The sequence below is a fragment of the Varroa destructor genome, unplaced genomic scaffold, assembly GCF_002443255.2.
Source record: "Varroa destructor unplaced genomic scaffold, Vdes_3.0 BEIS01000001.1, whole genome shotgun sequence".
In the NCBI taxonomy this organism is placed as follows: domain Eukaryota; kingdom Metazoa; phylum Arthropoda; class Arachnida; order Mesostigmata; family Varroidae; genus Varroa; species Varroa destructor.
The window spans coordinates 4296777-4316640 of NW_019211454.1; the positions used below are offsets into that span (position 1 = coordinate 4296777).

At 43.5% G+C, this 19864-nt stretch overlaps 1 protein-coding gene across 1 annotated transcript in view; it reads right to left on the bottom strand.

Annotated features, from left to right (window-relative positions):
* The window catches only part of Hasp (Hig-anchoring scaffold protein), a 205738-nt gene that overhangs the window by 108660 nt on the left and 77214 nt on the right, over positions 1-19864 (bottom strand). The gene's annotated exons all lie outside the window — the stretch shown is intronic.

Here is a 19864-nt window from a genome sequence, read left to right on the forward strand (position 1 = left end):
GTACTTCGGTATGTTCAGTCATCGAGCTCGGAAGAATACCTATTCGACATTATCTACCTCACTAACAAATGCTGCCGAGACAGTTTACGGAACGGAGGGCGGACGTGCAGTAAGCGCTATGATTTGCTATTTTTTTTTATTCAGTCGAATCAGAATCATAGATTTCTAGTTGAAAGGCTCCGGATGGCCAGAATAAACGGAGGATAATAGACTTCAAGAGCTCAAATACGCTATGGTTGACCCAAGAGCTATCTGGGCAGCTAGCAGGGACCCGGATAGTCATTGTCATTCGTTAGCGTACATTACGAAGGACAAAAATATATCCTCAACTCAAAGAAAATAACGAAACAAGCCGTCTGACGATATGCCTTTCGCTACCTGCACATGAAAAAAGGAAGTCAAGAAAGTTATTTCCAAACAAGATCGTTACTGGCGATGAAAGACTGGTATTTTTTGATATACATACACGCAAATTAGAGTGGTCAGATCTGTCCAGTTCGATGCTATGAAGGAATCTTTACGGCTGAAAGCCGCATCTCACACATGCATCTTGTAGGATGAGAAGGTAGTGTTATACTACTAAGTGAGCTACTCAAACCTAGGAAAAGAACCGCAGGAGGCTGTAACGCAAATCAACTAACCGTCTGGGTCATAAAATCGAGAGAAAAAGGGGTTTTGGATTGGCAATTAACTATGCAAAGCGATATTGCTGCATGACAACACTACATCGTACACTGTTTTGACGACTCAGTAAGCGCTAATACAGCTCCAATAGAAAACCCTGTCTCATTCGGTGTGCAGCCCAAACATCACTCCATCTGATTATCGCTTGCTTCGGTCAACGCAGCATAGCCAGAAAAGTCGATACGTTTGAACAGAGGCCAAGGCCCGCCAGTGGATCGATGAATAGATCGTTTTTAAGGACCAAAACCTTCTTACTTCGCAGGATACACCGGCTATCAAAAAGGCGAACGAAGATCGTAGGATAGGATAAGGGCACTACTTTGAACAAAATGTGTTGGAAGTTAGAATAAATTCAAGTAGCTAAAAGACGAATATTTGCTATGTCAATGTCTATATTTTTAGTTTACTCGAATTGAAAAAGGAGCCATGCTCGTTCCCTATGTTGTCTTGTCTTGTCTCAATGAGTGACCTTATTCATTATATGCTTGTAGCGCAATAAGTTTTCTAGAATACGCTTAAAGTACGCATCGTAAATAGTCTAGGCTGTTTCTTCGTGCAGTCCGTGATCTGGTTCATCAGTTGAGGAGTGTATAAGATATATACATATATTTACTTGATTGTTTGACAAATCTAGTTAGAAACGTGTTTCAAGTGGTACTAGAGCAAATTATTCGATATAATTTTCAGTGCTTATGATAACAAATATATATTTTATTAACTATCTGGGTAATAACGACAGCGCATACCTGGGCCCACGTGCACTTCTATAGCCTTTTTAATAAGCTTTAATAGAACCTGCCAAATATGCGCCATGATGGTCTTAGAATTAAGGTTTAATCAATCGTATTTAATTTTCAGGCACAAGGAATCTAGCTTTGCAGCAAATGTATCTATCTTCATACGAACGAGGCCTGAAACCGTAAAGTGTGTCACGCTAAAAGTCGGCAATACATACACCTTCCATACAACGTGTATGTTTATTAAAAATGACCTGTAATTGTGTTGAAACTTCTTAAGATCAGCTAAAATAGGCGTACCCAAGTGCCCAAATTCCGATACGTATGAAATAAGATACAATACAGCTCGGCCAATCGCCCCTAAGCACACGAGCCTTGTTGGGCTCTTTGTTCACCTTTTTAGGGCCTGTTGGATTCATCTATTACTGCCTATTTCTATTACCTACTGTCGCTGCTGTTTGATTAATCATTAATAATAATTAATATAATAAAATATTATAAAAATTAATACCACTAAAACTTTCAGTATGCCTCGCAGTAAATCACCGACAGCAATATCAATCGGACTTCGTTTATCCACTTTTGCTGGTAGTAGTCAAAAAACAAATCAGCAACAATGTCTCTATATCAGAACGAGCATATGGAAGCCTTTAGAACTATTCGAAATATATTTCGTCCTGTGGAAAGAAAGAGTGTGGTTACAATGGCACAGGCACCTTAGAGGTGAGTGTAGATTGCGTTCGAAAGGCGATATGGCCAGTGTCAACAACAGGTGTATGTACCACTATAGCCCCTTGTGTAGATCATTTAGAATAGATGGTTGTCTGAACGGCAGGTGGTTCCAAAATAAAAAAAAAAAGCTAACTCGGCGTATAAAAGCATGTGCCTTGGTGCCACACCTGTAAGTTACGAAGGGTGCGCAGAGAAGTCAGGGCTTGCCGCAGTTTCCTATAAGATTTCAGTAAGCACTGCCCATACTAATTTCGTATCTTTACCAAGACGCGAAGCAGGTCGAGGTAATGGAAAATCGATTTACAAATAAGCCAGACTTGCGTCGTAGCCATTAGTTGCTTCAGTAAACGAACAATGTGAAACGCTTGAAATCGTGAACTCCGATTTCCTCTGTGGCTAATATTACGTCATCGCCAGAACTGAAGTGGAGTGGAGTGTGCGCAACGTTTTCTGCACGACCACTTATCTTCGGTTATACGTCACATAGCAACCTGAAATTTTTTCATACTTATCTTCACTGTGGATGTAGCGCACTCCCTTCCATGATTCTTGGAATCACCAAACAGATAAACAGCAGAGAGGGAGAGTTTGTAAAGAAGAACAAAGAGAATAAGAGGGGATGTGTGAATAGACATATTTCCCTTTGATGTGTTGCTAGCCGTCTGTTTACTTCATCCAAATTTGTTAATTGTACGTAAAGTTATGTGTGTGATTAGAGTTAGACATGCTAATAAATTTTGTCCTATTTGGGCTGAAATTTGCTACTGGCGAAGCTGAAGCCGGCGGATTCCTATAGAACCAGCTGTCTCACACAGTCAACACTTCGATCAATCGGATTCATCATTAGTTAGGGTAATCAGTTGGTACTGGTGGAGTTAGTTTTAAAAACATGTATGCCAATAAATAAATTTGCTACAGTCAACTGGTACCCTTGTATCTGCTTACATTTAGGATATCCATGTGTAGCCTATCTATTGTTATTTTTTTTACTATCATTTTCAAAGCATTTTCGGGGTAAAACAATATGTCCACGACGAAAGTTCATTCTTGAGTTTCGAATGATGTTTTCTTTCACTGGTAACCTAACCTCTGAAATCTCTCTCGTTACCCGAGTCATTGTTGACCTCCATTGTTATATAGTAGCGTTTGCACTTGCGACTTGATTTGATCAGTTCATTGGTGACGTGCTCGCTAGTGACGGCGTCATGGAGATAACATTACGTTGAGAACATCACCCTGTCACCTTTGTCCTGTGCAACAATCGGTTGACTTGCGGCTGCCGGCAAAGACGACCTGAAGGGTCGGTCCACAGCTTCACAGACGCGAACTGAAAATAAAATGCTAGAGCAAGTCGATAGGTGGACAAACCGCTGCGCAAGCCTCCTCTGATGGTAGTTGTGTTGCGCCCTTCCTGTGTGTTCGCTGCATAAACAAACAGCCAGTAAGTATACAGCGGAATGGGAAAAGGCCACTTGCGTGCGGGATAAAGGACACCGGTACGATTGTCCCATTCACACTATATCTGTGTCCTTACTGTGTCGTTGTTGTGGGAAGCGGTGGCCACGTACGTCAAAGAAGACATTCGGAAAAAATGGAAATTTGTACCCGACAACTACGAGTGCACCTGAAACAGTAGCTTTTATTTGAAGGCGTATTCTGTTTAACATATTGATAAAAGAAGGCAAACACTCTTATGTTTTATTGTTTCAAACGGTTCAGCGGACTGTATCAAACTGCCCTGGTCTTTTCTGTTCAACTCCGGTCGATGCTACTCAAATTGTTAGTTCTTCAAACGAGCTCCTCCCAGCAGGGGAACGATATAAAGGAAATAACTACACATAAAATACTGCTTACTAGATCACAAAATAGATCGAAGCGGAATGCATAAATAGTCCAAATGCCGGGACCTCAATAGTGACGACGTCCGTCACTACTTAGTCAGATCACGCGGTCTCGCAGTAATCAGTGAGTACCATTGCATCATTCTCCTAGTCGTGCTAAAGTTTGCACTGCTCACACACGTAATCGAGTTTGTCCTTCGCAGGCGATACACATAGCTGCTATTAGTGGCCGGGCAAAGGTCCCATCTTCAATTAGTCAGTGTTAGGTAGCCAGCTGAGCAAATTCATGGTGGTCAAGAGAATTCAAGAGCTTGTTGTTGTTACTATTACAACAACAAACAACAATGAAAGGCCATTATGGAAAAAAAGAAGGAGAAGGAATCAAGCTTGTGGCAGCTTAGAGTCCACAAACCCTTTAGCCGTGGACCGGTTCTTGGGCCATGGAGAAGCAGTCAAAGAGGGGACCGAAGAGGGTCTCGTATGAAGGGTCGAGCCTGCTATCTACGTATTGAGTTTCCTAAAGCTTTGTAAAGAGGGCGATTAAAGAAAAAAGGATAGACGGTAAAAAAAAAGAGGTACGAGAGGGATTGAAGATCTTCGCGCGGTGGAGTGCCGATCACCCTCAGCTGTGGACAGTCGACAAGCATTGCTACTGTTGTTTCCTACTCTTCAGTTAAGTTTACTGATAGGCTAGCGTCAGTTAAAGATGGTGGTGGTAGTAGTCAAAAAATACACTCAAAGTACGAGGAAATCTGCGTTTGGCTTATAGATTCGCTTTTCCGAGTTACTTATCCAGTCAGTTTTAAATTTAGTCTCGAATAGACACCGGTGAATAATCGTAGGGGCCGAAAGTAGACCCAAGACTTTGGCAGGGTCACGGGGTTCCTGGACACTCTCAGAATAGTCATAGGGAGTAATAAAACTGCCAAAAAAGGGGAATTCGAAAAAAATTGAGGGTTCGTTGCTAAGATATTCGGCCGAGGCATGCTGCCAGTTGAACGACCGGTACCTTCGGACTTCGGCCAGGAAAGGGCCGAGACCCCTTTTGCCTTCCAGTAAGTATCGCGGCAGAAAGGAGAAAGAGGTAAACACACATCGTACAATTGGAATTATGGCTCAAAGCGGCTTGCCGTTCGATGCCACTCTCAACGCAAAAGATCATGTCAAGGCGCAAGAAGCTGGTGTTACGGCAGGTCGCACGAAGACTAGGAACGATAACATCGTCATCAAAGTCATTGAGACATGTCCTGAAGGTGGGGTGATTTTTCCAAAATAATTTCTAACCCGACTAATGGGGGCGTTATGTATAGCATGACGTAGTACGCTCGATCACCACATTAGCCTTTCGCAACATAAATCATTTTAAGAAAGTTCGAAATATTGATAAGAAAATTACAGTCAGCGTTGGTATTGTCTAAGTGCACGGGAATTCAAAAAGGCCCACGAATGGGTCGGAATAGCGCATAGCACTACGTTGTCGGTATGCTGCACAATGCTACTAGAAAGTCGCTGGCACAAAAAACCCATGATTAGTGGCTGTTACTGCCGACTAGAAGAGTGGGTAATACTTCCTATGTGTTTCAACTGCCAGAACCTAGAGTATGTAAACACAACAACTTAAAAAGGAAACGGTATTATATACGCGGGGAAGTTAGCCATACGGCGAAACATGGCAACGTAGCTATTATTTTTTACCACTGTAATATAGAAGGGCATATAACCACTTCTACGTCACGCCTGAAATACAGAAAGGCTGTAGAGATCCGGAAGAATGCTATGCAAGAGTTGGTCAGGGCCAATTTTCAATCAAAAGATGAAGCCTTGAAAAGGAAACAACACCGCAACGTGTAAAGAGGGTAATGACCGAGAGTGAAAGATTGTCGACAAAGGGCTGTCTGATCGACCCCCCAGGATGCAGCAGCAAATAAAGGCTCCGCTCTCCGCAATTACCAGTTACCTCAGAATGGTACAGATCAGTTACGAAATGGTTGAAGCAACGGTTAAAAGTACAAGCACCGTGCTCAGTTTTATTAACGAACCAAAGTTATGTGGGACCACAGCGGATTATGGACATGGAGAGGAAGGCATGCATTATTTCCGACGTTCTGTTCTACTAGAGTTGCGCAGCCCCAACAAAGCAGAGTAAGGACTTTTCTTGGATTGACATAAACAAACTAGGCCGAACTAACTCGCCCTACATAAGCCCCAACTGTGCGATGAACGATTCTGAAAACTCATAGAATAAATCTGTAACGCATATAACCTAAGTAGAGTTTATTGCGGAAGATTTTGGGGGGAGAGAACACAACGGCCAAAATGTGGGGCTCAAGAAATACCGACAAGCATGTTGTCCTCGAATGAACTGCTGCTAACAAATTAGCGATCATGAACGATACGGTGGACTTGCCATCGAAGGAGGAGGAAGTTTTCTGTAAACTAGTTGCGGCAGACGCAGGCCTAGATCAAGAAACCACGAACTAGCAGATGTTTTCCAATGAGGAAAACATTAGTGATCATTATTGCATAGAATATTCGACTGTCAGTGGGATACCACAGATCATACTTCATAGAAGTATATTTAAATTGGATCCAGAAGAGTTTAGAGAGGCATTGCAGAGCAATGGATGAGCAGAGCCCTTTTTAAATGACGGTGAAGAACGTCAACGTATACTCCTCAAAGTTCGCACATTGACCCATATCCCAAGTGTACACTGCAGTCGAGCGAAACCCGTGAGACCAAAATATTGACGAAATCCCGATATTACGGAAAAGACAAAGGCCTGTTTGCGGGCCAGAGGAGTTATCAAGAGAGATAGAAGGAATGAACAAAAGATACCCAAGGTGTAGCTGCATATTAACGATATCGAGCTATATTAGGGTGCTCCATTGAGGACAGTAAGCGGAAGTGCTAGAGGACATTCCTTGAAGAATTGGACGAAGACCATAGGGACGACCATATAAGATTATCATCGGCAAGATGAACGACGTTTTTAAGGCAGGCATTCCTGAGCAGGAAAACACTCAAATACTGCAAAAACTATTTCCACAGTTTCAGAACGTTTGACGTAAGTCCTATGAGAAACTTGCTGTCGAAGACGATAACACAGGTGAGATGCCTCTAGTTAGAGCTGTGAAAGTTTTGAACGCCGTCAACCGGATCAAAGAAGTCATTTGAGCTGGACAGCGTCCCCCAAGAGGCTGTAAGGATTTTTCTCAAGGAGTTTCCAGAAAAAGTTGTGGACGTAGTTGGAAGGTTTATCAGAAAAGGCAGATTGCCAAGTGACTGTAAAGCCAAGTAAAGGTGATATTGCCACCAAAAGGAACGACTTCGGAAATTTACAGCAGAGCCTAGTTTACCCTCAAACAGGCAGTGCGAAAAGTATTCAGGAAGTACCGATCGGTACACACCGCTATCCAGCGTATAGTCCAGAAAGCCGAAGTGGCCCATAGCTCCATACTAAAACACGTGAGGTCTCTTTGGTAGTCCTTCTGGATATCAAAAATGCTTTCAGTAGTCTTTTGTAAAAGGCTATCATGGTAAGAAAAAGGGGTGCTTGCACATTTAGTCTGGGCAACCTCAAACAACCTACAGCACAGGAAGAAACGAGCACAGCGACTTCGATGAACATCGAGGTGGGCATCACACAGGATTCTATTCTTAGTCCATGTCTGTAAAATATAACATCTGGTAATGTTCTCTGCGTTCGGGGTCTTCTTTGAAAGCTGAACGCACTAGCATACGCATGCGATTTAGCTATCGACCTTAAGGCGAAGTCCGCGCTAGAAACGAAACTGTACGCTATATGCGTTATCTCAAGGTGGAAGTTGAATTCAGGCTTCGAATTAGCTCCAGAGAGGAACAACGGAACTCCACTCACTGGAGAGGAAAAAAGTAAGGCCGACTGACAAATCGTGTTGGTAAACGTGACAAGATATCCGGGGACTGGAAATGGCAGGCTACATATAAAGACTGCTGCAACAAAAACAAACAAAACAGCAAATTCGATAGCCGGAGTTTTCGCAAACATATGTTGACCGAGAGGAGCGTATTGCTGCAGACTGCTGACGTCTGTCGCAAAGTCAATAGCTCTCTTCGAAGTGTCAGTATGAATGAAGAAGGCGATAAACGGTTAGCACAGCTGCTGCTCTGGTTTTAGTGGAAACCCCGTTCTGGGACCTGAAGATCAACGAGAGGAAACAATGTGGCTTAGGGAATATGCGATGGTATACATAAAGAAGGCGGAAAGAAACGTCAGAATAGTCGAGTGACAAAACGAGTGGATAGTCATTTTAAGGAGCAGTCTAGGTTCACATGTCACCTTATCCCAGACATCCAAAGACAACTGAATCGGCCAGGGAGAGACTGATCATCTTTCCACCCAGGTTATTACGGACATGAAAACTTTAAAGCTTACCCTTTTAGAACTGGTACAGTTTTGTCGGAAATGTGAGTTTATTGTAAGCTGGGTGTGCATATCGACGCAATGTACACATTATTGATATGTCCTCCGCTTGAACAAGCCAGAACAGCAACAAAAGGAAAGGTGGCGGCGAAAATGGCTGCGACTGCGATTCAGGAGATAGTTTTTCCAGTCGTACTAAAAGGGAACATGTAGCAATTTGTAGATTTCATATGTGACTGTCAAATCAACTGGATCACGGCTGCAAAAATTCTCGGGAAGGATCGCTGGAAAGACTAAGAAGAGCCAGAATGGACATGGAAGAAGCAATAGATACGGGAGTAGACTCGGGTTTGCGAACTACGAGACACTGGGCCTCTAATAAGGAAAACAATCTGGAAGGCGATCCTGTCCGACTGATTTGGTAGACGCTGGCTATTGCTCTCATCGAACTGCAATGCTACTAACGAAAATCCGGGTCTAAAAAAAAGAGTAGGAAAATCGAATTCTAAAAAAAAAATTGGCTTAAAACTTGAGTTTTCGAGTAAAAATTCGAGGCCTGACGGCCAAATCGCTTTCTTAACGTACGAAGTAGTTGGACTATTTGTCGGGAATTTTCACTTCCCATAGTAGGTGCTCTTGTGTTTCGGCCGTGAAAGTCGTAGGGCTTGATAGGTTGGTACAACCGCGCACACAGGACGCATCAAGCAGCCCATCGCGGTTGCAATAAAGTTTATGTGGAGCTCAGCAGGCACTGTACACTAGCTACCAGGACCCATTTTAGTTCCGATAGTGGCTAAGGTCTTTTGAAACCAACCCACGATTATATGTGGAAAATTTGACATTGTAGGCGCAACATTAGATTAGATGCTTAACGCATCTTCCGAGGCGGTTTGAAGATAAGCTAAGCAGACATAGCCCTTACTTCTTTGTGGTTTAACCTGCCTATAGGTCTTGAAGACATGCACCTTTTTTAGTAGAGAAAAAAGGTACCGAAGTCCCGCAACAAATAAGGCTGGGAATTGAGGAGCTAATCCAGTTCGTGGGTACTGAAAAGCAATCATAAATAACTCATATCGAACCAACAAAGCTTAGAACGAATGCAACTACTTAGCCGGCTCTACGGCTACTCTGAAGAAGAGGATGAAAATGGGAGCTCCCGAAATCTTACACAAAATAAAGAAGATGCTTAAGCATGTAGCCATGCTAATGCCTAAAAAACTTTGAGTAGCAAAGGTGCCGAAGCTATTGAAGCTAACAGCCTCTCAATAGATTACGACAACGGGTAAGGTTCTCTCAGCAAAGTCAGTGATCCTGTTAAGCCCCTGAAGACCCGGCAAGAAAAATTCGGAAACACGCGTCTGATTATGAAGGTTACCATAACGTGCTTGATGTTGTGGTTTAGTGACTCGGTGAACCAGACAGAAAGAAATAAACTTCCACCGATGCTCTTTTATATGAAATGCCCAACGAAACTGACTAGTTCTTAGAGAGGATCACCAACCTCTATAGGCAGCCAGATGAGCTGCTTAAACAAAACAAAAAGCTTTCAATACAAAAAGAACTACGGTAGCAAGTACAGAAGCAAGCTTATAACCTAAGCAAGGACGTCAGGAATGATGGAATCACATGACTCTCTGCCTTAAGTACAATAAGCAAGTTGAAACAGAGCGACCCAAAGAACTCAAACCCGCAAGACTACTGAGAGATCGAAAAGGCCTTTACTAAAGTGCAGACTATTAGCAACCTAGCGAACCTGGTTACAAAGAAATTGCCTGGGGCCGTTTTCAAACGCTCAATTTTTGCAGAAGCATACTGAACTCATACGGTATGAGAGCCATTCTTGACACCCAGATCTTCGAAAGGGATAAAGTCCAATTGGACCAGCTAACGGCGAAGTAGTCACCTACTACCTCGGTTATAAGCCTCCCAGTAGGTGGTATAGTAATCTTGCATAGCAGTAATGCGCTAGAAATTGTTCACAATGGATACGTAAGGAACTAGCGTCTCCTGGATTAGCAGACTTCCATAGGAAAGCTCATCGTCGGCATATTGGGGACCGACTTTAACGGTTTTGTGTGTACGCTTATTAAGGTTATCGAAAACGATAAGACGGTTTTCAACTCAGAACCACCCACCCTTTACATATCACAGAAATAAAAAGTGACTTCGAAAAGACAAGCCGGCGAGCCGGCAAACAGATTAACTGCACCACTGACTTAGTTTCGCGGAAATTTGAGAGACCTCTGAGGACTCGCAGCCCTTCCAAGGGATCAGGCAGACCTGTATCACCTGCCATTACTACCTAGAGTATTGTCAGAATTCATCTGAAAGGGTTCCATTATCGAGACCATCCTCTGCGCTCGTAGCGACGGCATCAGATTAGTCAGACCTGGGGTTAAGACAAACCCCGTTACAAAGATCAGGGATGGCCTGGCCATTGGAATCCACGAAACCAAATCAGGTAGAGGTTACTTTTGCAGATATAATCCGTAAAGGCGCAAGTGTCGAAGTAAACATACAAAACACGACTACCCTTGCTTATCCTTGGTGGTTCTGTATGATATGGACTTCTTCCTTTACATAGACAAAACCGCACAAGAATTGCATTTGAATAAAATTAGATTTCTCAATAAGCAGAAAACTTCAGACAGAAGACCTTCGCATATAAAAGAATGAGAAATGGTAATGGATTGTTATATCCCTTTTCGAGAGATGCCACCAAAAATCTCGTGTACCAAAAACAAGTACCATTAGATAATTTTAGCTTCAGGTCACCTGAGTAGATTACTCTCCTCACATGATACAATTTCGATTTTGGTAAAAAAAATTGATCGCTTGGTAAGGGCATACACCTAAAAAAGGTAGAGAACCGCCGTTGCCATAAGTGAGGCAACGTTGGGAATAACACAAGTGACTGCGAGAGAGCCTCGGCTTACTGCTATGTTTGCTCCATAGAAGGCCTTGCAGCCAGTTCTATGACATGTCCGGTCTTTAGGGGGACGGTGCTAGACCGCAAACAAGCTGCCCAATAGAAACCCGTCAAAGAGAAGGTTTAAGCAGAAAAAACAGCAGCAGCTGCCTGAAAGATGAAGCAATGCAAGGAAAGAAAATGGGTTTCAACGATATATCGCGCAAGACTCCAGCCACGCCCTAGGGGCCCAAGATGCTGGTGTAATCCCCACTCCGTATAATAGATCAGCTTAAGTTGATCTGGGTAAACTGCAATCACAGTTGGGCTTCTTACGGTGGAAGAAATTACGAGCAGACGAGATGCGACTATTACGTTGAGTAGCGAGCTGAACGTTGCGTTGACTAACAGCGGAAGCGACTGGGTTGCAAACAACCGCGGAAACGTTCGGCCCATTGCACACCATTCTCTATCTATAACAAAACAAGGAACCCATGACGGGTACGCTTGTATGGAAGTCGCGGAGGGTGCCAACATAACGGAAACTCGGGAAGATTGCCTGCGAGTAAGAAGGACAATCAAAAAAACTAGGAAGACACGTGAATGCTATTCCCACGCTGCCCAAATGCTACCAGAAACTCCGTATTATCCTAAAAATGGTCACTGCTAATAGCAAAAAAAGTTGCCGGACAGATTTCCCCGGCGCAGTTGAAAACCGATCCATGGGGTAAAATACAAAATAATTAAGGGAAAAATTAGGACTGCACCAAAGCTTAAACTTAAAGTTTCCCCAACGCAACAGCTTTTCATGAGCACCCTAAAAAAAACAACTGGAAGACGAAGAGAAAGAAATACGGTCTACCATTCCAGCTGAGAATTTGAGCACAAGTGAGGGGATTAAGGGCAAAAAGGCCCCAGAACCGGGTATTCCACCGGTGGCTGTTAGGACACTCCTTAAGGAATTCTCTAAGATTGTCGCACCAGCGGTCATTTTACGGCAGGGCTGATTATCAACAATATAGAAAACTGCCGAAGTTGTACTTATGGCAAAGAGCAACGAAAGTTTCAAAGCTGTATACCTAATTAGCTAGCTGGTCAAAGCCTTTGAAGTGATTATATAGGAGAGATTATAAACGTTCTTTGCGGAACACGGCTATAGTGTACAAAGCAATCTCGTAAACTCTAATCAGTCCTCGCTGCGATAAATGGGGTTATTGACAAAGCGCAGCTTATACATAGCTCGACTTATACATAACTACTCTTCTGAATGTCTCGAACGTTTTCAATAATCTCTCATTAGGTTAGAATAATCTCTCATGAGGATTAGCTTTGACGCAATGACCAGCAAGCGAGGACTGTCCTACCTAGTGCTAAGGGTATTTAACAACCCTTTGGACAGGTCGATCACAAAGGGCGATGTGTCTTATAATAGCAGGTGTGTCCCAAGGGTCAATCCTGAGGCGGTTTCTGCAGAATATTGGTTGTGTCGATTTCAAAATGCTGCCTGGCTTCTCTAAAAGAATCAAACTACTCTTATACGCTAATGTTCTGGCAGTAACAGTCTAAGTAAAAATAACCATAAAAGCTAAGTTTCAAGTTAACAAAACTCTACATTCTCTTTCAGAATGGATGACGACAGCTGGCCATAATCCGGCGTATGAAAAGTAAAGGTTACTAACCGGCAAGGAGAATACATAAAATATAAAACTTGTTCCAATCAACAAGATAATTACCGGTGGAAGATATTGAGGTGTGTACCTTGGCATGGGACTTAGAGGAACGCACCGTATGTGCAACCTTTAAGGTGGCAAACTCTATAATCAAAGTGCCTGCTTCCACTGGCCCAATGATGCAGGACGCAGGCCCGTTGCTTCACTTGCCGAGTCTACAGCTCCATTCGGAGTTCCGGTATAGCTGAAGTCTACATAAAGCACAAAGGAATGCAAAAAGCTTTTAAGAAGAACCGAAAAAATGACAGCTTTGCGCGTCATACAGGTTTACCGGAAGGTTGGTACGTGGAACATTACAATGTGACCCGAAGGCGAAAAAAAGACGAGAGCTTTGGGAACAGGACCCCATAGGGTCAGAGGAAAAGGAAAGAGACGACTGCAGCCTGCCAGGCAGGGTGAGCCACCTACAGGCAAGCTTGGAGCTCGAGTGCGTGACCTCATCCTAAACATTACAAGCTACCTGACCCAGATCATTATGGGACATGGGGGCTTTCAGTCATGTTTACACAACATTGGTAAGGCTTTTTCGGACACGTCCATACATAGCAGTCAAAGCGTCAAGCACGATGCTGTTCACACCTTACTGGTTTGCCTTAGCCTGGAGGCAGCTATAATCACAATGAGAACACGGGTTTTGGAGCCGTGGCTGCAAGAAGGTGACTTATATCCAAAAAGACCTTTTTGCAGCTCCGAAAAATGGACTTTCGCAGTTCATAAAATTTATCTGCGCCATAACAAGTTGGTATCAGTCAGGGGCTACGACGGGTAGCGAGGTTCTGAGAGAAAAGGGAAACCTTAGCGGACTAAAAAGAGCCAGATTTCTGCAACATAGGTACATATACGACACTGATTTATTGTCGGGTTCACAGGAGACATGAAGGCGCACTCCCTGTGTGGGATACAGCTCGCCTGGTGAAGCAGGAAACCTGACGGTTAACCCTGGCCAATTGCCCCAATGGGCGGCGCTTGTTACCACTTCCCACCAGCCCGCAGGGTTGTTAAATGAAAATCTGGGTTGGTAGAGTGAAGCATATGGGAGGAATTGGGAACTAGTAGATTGTATTCTTGTATTCGGAAATGAGTCAAACTGTCGGAGCTGAGCCTCAGACTAGGTTCATATGGAACGGGCTTTACCATGGCGGTATCTAGTCACACCTAGACAATATAACTCAAATCCTCTTAAAAAACAGGCACTCTGATGGCCATACGATCTGTTATAATTTATATAGAGTATCGGTAATATTAGCCGATTTCTCTCCGTTTCTCTCCATGCGTATTTTAAAGTTTAATTTCAAATATTTAAAGCATATATTTGAGAATCAGTCTAGTCAGAACTTGTAGGGATACAAAGTGGTAAGGCGTGAAAATTTAAAAATATGGCACAGTGTAATTCTACGATGGTGTTTATGGTTAGGTTATGTTAATCGCCGTTCCGTACGCTGTAGTTATTCATGCACTGTTCGACTCTGGAAGGAGTGAAGCCTGCGAGCGTACCGGCCTGATATAGCCATAAGAACGTCGAATATATAGACGAAGCGGCCCAATACGCGATCTGCGGAGAAGAGCAGATACCACATAGCGAAAAGAAGAACCCGCTATTTCTAGAGCCGTACAACTTTTGTTCTTGAACCTAAAACATCGCGCTATAGGCAGGAGCACAGTACCGCTTCGCCCGTTACCACCGGCCCTAGCACTTCACTGGCACTAGATTTGAGATGCCATGTGGGTACAAACGTAAAGGCGAACCTTTTGAGAAAACCGCAGGCAACGTGGGTCTCTTGTAAAGAACGACGTCAACGAGAAGTAAAACGAATATATGAAGAGAGGAAAGTTGAAAAAAGAAAGTCAGAAAAGCCGTGAAGAGTAGGCGGTGAAAGAATAAGGTACGAGGTGTGGACGAACTACTGTTCATAGGCATTGATACATGAGAACACAGTCAAACCGCGAAACGAGGCGGCTGCTCGAAACAGCGGTGGGCGCAAATCCGTTGGCAACGCAAAGTCGCACTATTGCGGTCGCTGCCGTCGCTGCTAGCTCGGATGTAAGTAAAAACAATCTATAGCTTACCCATAGCGTCAGCTTCCGTCCCAGTGTTTACCGCATTAGAACAGAACGTACTCATTTCGGCTAAACAGAGAGAAAAAAATCTACCCTTGCAGGCATACGCAGCTATGGATAGAAGTACATGAACACGTTTGCAAAGAACGAGGCCACGAACAGAACCTCCTTAGAAAGGACCATCGGTTCAGGCCGATATTCAGATGCATTGTTCGCACTCGTGTGGACTTTGAGGCAACTCTCTGCTGGCAACAGCCAACCAAAAACGAATAGTACGAGTCATCTTTGCTTCGATGGCCATGTTAACGAGATGACGGGTCGACTGTAACCTAGAGGTAGGAGAACGAGGACGAAACAGCAAAAAAAAAGCAAGAAAGGACATTTCAGGCACCTGCTACACGTGGACTCCAACGATGATAGCTACATCGATAGCGTCGACGCAATGTTAGACTAACTGTTTATGCTTTCTTGGGCTTTTGTAGAAAAGCCTCGCGTAAACGAAGAAACGGTAGTTCATCCAGCAGCCAACAATACGTACCGTGCCCCAGTACGCCGTCATCAATGTACAAGGAACAAATTTTTTTTATTCTAGAGCACCCAAATCTCCCTTCCTTAACCAGTAAGTTTAGGGGCAATTGCTTTGAGCCTGTTTTCGCTAGAACGCATTGCTTAGGCACTAATCTCTCAAACGCGCTTTCACTGTTTTCTATTGGAAGGAGTGTCTATACAGCGTGTCTGCAAGAGCGTGCCATTCTTCTAAATCTCTTAGCGCGCCGTTACAAACCACTACATAACACACTTACTTACAGCGTATTATTTCGTGAACACGGTTTGAAAGGGAGCGGACGTTTTTAGAAGCTATTTTTTAAAACGTGTTTTTCATGTGCTAATGCTTACGTGGACTACCTAATTCAATGTACGATCTTAAGCTTTTTCAACGTAAGAAAGTTAGTCATAGAAAGATTTTTAGGATGTACCTAATACAGAAAGGTCCACGAGACTCAGCGAACTTTGTCTTGCTTCTTCTGTAATAAACGCTTGTAAGCAAAACATAATCATCGTACGTATTCAGTGTCTCTTTCAAACAATTGCACCAGGGCTATTATTGTCTATAACCGTGCCTTAACCGTTGGCGATGGCCGCTCCCTAATTGAAAAGGTTTTCTGTTCCTGTTCGAGCTACGATAAGGTTTTGTGCGTTACGCTGGTTGTATATGACTGCTATCTCTGAAACCATTTTGTCAATACCAGAAAAGATATCGAGGAGCGACTTCTAGTCCAAATTGGCTGTCGACATCGTTGGACCATGGTTTCAACTAGAGCTAGATAGTCAAAAAATGAAAAAAAGAGAGAATGAAGACAGTAAGGACGCAACACCTCATAGTTAGCGATGACGTCACCGCGAATGTAAATGAGACCTGTGCACGACGACAAATATCCGTAGTTGTACCTACTGAGTCAATGGGCCGCTAGAAAAAGCCTAGCCCGTTTGGAGCTAGCGAATGTTTATATAATGTTCAGAATATCTAGAGCAGATTTTGATCTTAGCGCTTAGTCTTATTTAAAATTGATTTAAATGTCAGAATATAATAACAGAATGTGAGCCACAAGCAGGCTTTAGTGTCAAGATAACCAATTTTTTAATCTTAAGTTCCATGCATTTATAAATTCGACAAGCCGACGTCGTACTAAATAGGACACGACGATGTGACAAATATACGTTTAAGCGTTGCCGTACCGAAAGGCTACATGAGGACGCGCAACGCCAAATGATAACGATCTAAACAATCGATCAAGCGCACGCAGAACCCCACTTTGTTTGTACTCTACGCAAAGTACGTGCGTTCCATCATGTAACTCTCTCAAAAACAACCGCCCTGATCTACTATGCCTACGAACCTTTCGATTTGAGTCTAAGACCCGAATATCAACTTCCCAGTCGAAATGTTTGCTCCTATAACGTGCAATAGATTTACACGTCTGGCCCTATATCTCTTATCTGTATTGACCCTACCTGTTTTTGTTTTAAAGCGTTGAGAGAAAATTGAAGGTATCACTAGGCACTACACTATGGTTTTTTGAACAGTTGAACTTGGAGCACCCCCGAGAGATGAAACGAGAAGCACACAGAATATTGTGTTGTCGTCAGTACGTAAGGGGGTGGTGGCAATTTATTTCTAGCATAGAAACAGGTTTTCAATCATCGCACTATTTCGCAACATATTTCTGCTTCTCTCGACAACCTCCCGTCATCTATTCCTCAGCACAATGTCGCATAGCCGAAGGCAAGTACTTGCAAGCCACAGTAAAGCTCGTCCTTCCACTCCGGTTTCTTTTGAAATCAGCGCCGTCTGCTCCACCGATACCGCGCTGATAAGGTCTGATCTACCCTCTCCAGCCGTGTAGCCCGCACAGCTACTGCTACACTACACTGAGAGAAAGAAATACGTCGGGCGAAGCGACCTTTCTTTCGTCACCAATCCTAAGTTCTACAATACCATCCTCAGTAACTACGGATATCTGGACTCCACCGATCACAGGTGACGGCGATGTCTTCGCGACAATTGTTTCTAACGGTCGAGACAGAAAAATTGGCAGAGAATAAGCTAGCTATAGAGCAGCCGGTCTGCGCCATGTCCACTCTTTGGGCACATACAATGTAGCAGGCATACGCTACATATGTGAGAATATGTTGTTGAAACAGAGCACCCGTAGACGTCTCCATTGCCAGCGGTCATAAGATAATGCTATTACTTTAATTATCGTGTACATGAATTTACGACAAGTGAATAGCATGCGGTGTGTATAGGGCCGTGTTCTATCTTTCATTTCGGAGAACAGATGGGGTCAGTTATGTCGAATACAATATCGATAATAGAAATCAAGTAACTTGTGCGATACTTGAAAAAATTGCTGGTCTACATTTTCGTCCTCGGCCATTTAATTATTTTCGGCCGACATTCCAACCACTTAGTTATTATGACTCTATAATCGGCTGACATTGATCCGCTCGAATGAAACAAGGGGTATCCAAATAGAGGACAGCCCCGACTGGCTTTTGGCGTTTTCAAAAAGGTTTATCCTTTTATCAAATAGATAAAAATGAATATAAACCGTTTATCTCAATTGACACTACGTTGCTACTTCACTCGATAAAACTGCTCCTACGAATGTGTGCACCATTCCTTGCATGTCTAATATATAACGTCCGTCTAGCACCCATGCTTAATTAATAGAGTACTACCTCATACGTAGCATGCAATCGTACCTTTCGTAATAGCGAAAGCCATAGCAGTCGTTTCTAGTGAAAGAATAAGTTGTTATATGGGCTAGCTATTCAACGTATAGTTCACCGCTATACAAATACATTGAGAAAATGTAACAGCATAAAGCTGCATTGCGCAAACTATCCACCTAAGACGATCTAGGAAGGAAATAATAAAATGTTCTTTATCTCTTAGCTCAGCGTGCGGTATCAGTATACGGTTTTCTGTATGTAAACACACTCTATACTAACTTATGCTGTTGTGTAAGTGCCACGCATGTGTCCGTCTGCCTATTCTCAGAGCTGTGCTAGAGAACATCCAGCGTTCTTGCGATTACAGGCCAACGGTGTGGATGATCCATCAACTAGAAGCGAAGAGATGGCTTGTTAGCAACTACATGCTGAACGATACTGTTGAGTAGAAAAAGACGAATCCTATTTTCTAGAAACGATCTAGTGGTGGCTGTTCCACTTAAATCCGTGTAGTTGATTCGCAGGCCATAATCGTTGTACCCTATTCAGTAGAACACAGGTCAGCCATTATTTTCAACAATACCAGTTATTCTTCAAAAACATCATCCCGTGCCCTTTATGTCGCATCCTTCGGACTTTTAAATCACCTCATTTTTTCTTTGGTTCGTTTGATTATTTGGGAGTCATAGCGTACCATGAAGGCCCATCGAAGCTAAAAAAGCTCGCTATTAGCAGTAGGCACGCCTAAAAGCAAGACCCCGGCAAAAGTCAATTCAATGGGAGAGGCTAGTAGATGCTGGTAGCCGCCACCTGTTGTGCCACTTTGTGCAGAGGTGAAGGTGGGAAGGCCTATCTAAAAATTAGTTCTCCTTTTTTTATCTCTCCCCGAGTCGCACCCTAGTCCTACCTTTAACCGACCAGGAGTGCCCATTCTCAAGACGCTCATAGGAAGAACGCTGGTAGCTATAGTGGCACTAGCACTTGCACTAGAGTCGGCCTTCCGATTAGTCGAATTTCCCTTCTATCTTGAGAAGCGTTAGTAGGCTGCAGCGCCGCTGAAGGGAATGGAGCAAACGCCCTGTTCAACCTCGTCTTCCTTCCCGATTGTTTAGCCGTTCTTGGCTGCTAGCTCGTACCCTAGAAAATAAAGAGATATTTCTCTCTCAGGAAGGCAAAGTCATATTTGAAAACTAGGGGCTCACCATCCGTCGCCTTTCTCTACTCCTTGTTCCATCAACCTACCGCAGTCGTAGACGAGAACTACGACATTGGTGCTGGTTTAATCCGAGATTAACCTTGGTATTTGGATGTACGCGCCTGCAATGTTAAAGGCAGGAGAGCGTAAAGCAGCACTGACCGGCCAGCTGGAGGTTAGGGAATTGAACGGATGTAAGATACGACAAGCTAATGGTGCTGCTGGCATGCGACTTAGCTACTGCAAAGAGCAAAGGCTGCCACCAAGAACAGAATGGCCAAGTCTGGCCTGGCACACCTAGAGGCGTACGCACAGACAAGGTGCCTACGCACTAACAGG